Source organism: Coenobita brevimanus, chromosome 14, assembly GCF_032717465.1.
Source record: "Coenobita brevimanus isolate Jiangsu-jjx chromosome 14, ASM3271746v2, whole genome shotgun sequence".
Lineage (NCBI taxonomy): Eukaryota > Metazoa > Arthropoda > Malacostraca > Decapoda > Coenobitidae > Coenobita > Coenobita brevimanus.
This window is the reverse complement of record NC_136967.1, coordinates 11886482-11888242: the sequence shown is the minus strand read 5'-3', so window position 1 is coordinate 11888242 and position 1761 is coordinate 11886482. Positions and strand designations below refer to the sequence as shown.

Here is a 1761-nt window from a genome sequence, read left to right as displayed (position 1 = left end):
GAAAGTGATGTAGGGTGGCTTGCATTACAGTGATGATTTTGGTATACAGGAGGGGGTCAAAGGATGACGTGTGAGGGGAAGTAAGGGGGTTAGGGGTGGTGGTGATGGAGTGAGGAGTACGGTGAGTGTTGGGTGCGTGAGTTGAAGGCTGAAAGGATGATTGGGCTGCCTGAGCGTATGAAATGGAGGATGAGTGTTGAGGTGCAGTGAGGGGTTGGTGTGAGTTAGTGTTCTGGGTAGATTGGTGGCTAGCTCTGGCATTCTTTAGCAGGTTTTTCTTAGTGGGGCAGTTACCAGCAATCGCAGTGTGGCCTTCGCCGCAGTTAATACATTTGATGGTGTTACTGGTGCAGTTGGTGTAAAAATGGTCCTGCATAGAACATTTGGCACAAACTTGGGTTTTTTTGCACGGTCTAGTTTGATGTCCAAAGCCGTAGCATCGAAAACACTGGGCAAGATCAAACCACTACTCGGCTTTTAGGTTGCTGGGAGGGATGGTAGAGTGAAAAGCCTTGATGCCATGAGTGAAGAGTTTCTGAATTTCTTGGGGGGAGGCACAGCGAATTTTGATAGTGGAGGAGTTTTCGAGACGAAGGATTTGGGCAACGTTAATGTCATTTTTCCGGGAAAGTTCGGTCATCAGATCAGTGTCGTCATGGTTTAGGACATGTCTCGTGACACGTCTTGCAAGGATAGTACAGGCTGCTTTCAGTTCTGGTGTAGAAATCAACTCATAACCAGCATCCAGGAATTTGGGTAGGTTGGTAGGGGAAAGGTAAGCATCGAGATGTGTCAGAGAGGCAAGGGTAACTTTGATAATTTTGTCTTTGCTGTTGGTGAAAAGGTTAACAAAAAGGGTTTCAGTTATGGCAAACAAGGTCTGACCAGGATCTGAGGGTAGGGAGGGGAGGGTGCATTTGAATTTAACTGATAAAGCCATTATTGAACAAAGGGAGGGAAGGAAGTGTAGTTTTCATTCATTCATTGCCAGACGCCATGTATCCCAAACGGGGTGGCCAAGGGCTTAGAGTTAATTGTTTTACAGGGAGGGGCACTAATCCTCCACCAACCCCACTTGACACGTAGGGATGCCAACTGCATCTGGTGTTCCCAGGCAGTCACCCATCCAAGTACTAACCAGACCCAACGTTGCTTAACTTCGCTGATCAGATGGGAAGCGGTGTACTCAACGTGGTATGGCCGTTTGTTAATAGCAGGGGAGGAAAACGCCAAACACCTCACTTTTGCACAGGTCCCGGGGTGCAATGGGCGTGCAGGATGAGATGTTGGTGCCGTTACCCTGATCACGAAACTTGTTGTGAGAGCAGGGTGGTTCCAGATTGTTAGGACCGCAGTCCTACCCAATCTTTCACAAACAAGATGGGAAGGAAGTTGGAGAGCAAAGGCCGAGTCTCTCAGGCGCACGGCTATATCTCCTGGACCCCCGGCTACTGCTATAGCTGTGGCCCCAACAAGGTAGTGGGGGGGTCCAGAAAATATCTCCGACTTCACCAGAGAGCAGAGTTAGTACCGATAAGGGAAGTTAGAAGACGACAGGAAAAGAGGTAGGAGGGGTGATTTATGGAGATGGTTTATTGAGTAATGATTCAGAGGATCCAGGTAGGACAAGGCGAGAGCTGGGGACGTCACAGTGTGAGAGCTGAGGCTGGCACACGTCCATAGGTACACTTAAATACTATAGTCTCTTTGACGTGTGCAGCTGAGATGTATGCGGCAAGTAGGGTGTGTTTGATACGCGGC

At 48.8% G+C, this 1761-nt stretch overlaps 1 non-coding gene across 1 annotated transcript; it reads right to left on the bottom strand.

Annotated features, from left to right (window-relative positions):
- Window positions 1-1089: 1089 nt before the first annotated feature.
- On the bottom strand, window positions 1090-1208 carry LOC145390537 (5S ribosomal RNA). The gene has a single exon (XR_013895683.1). It is a non-coding gene; the product is annotated as a 5S ribosomal RNA (ribosomal RNA).
- Window positions 1209-1761: the final 553 nt, after the last annotated feature.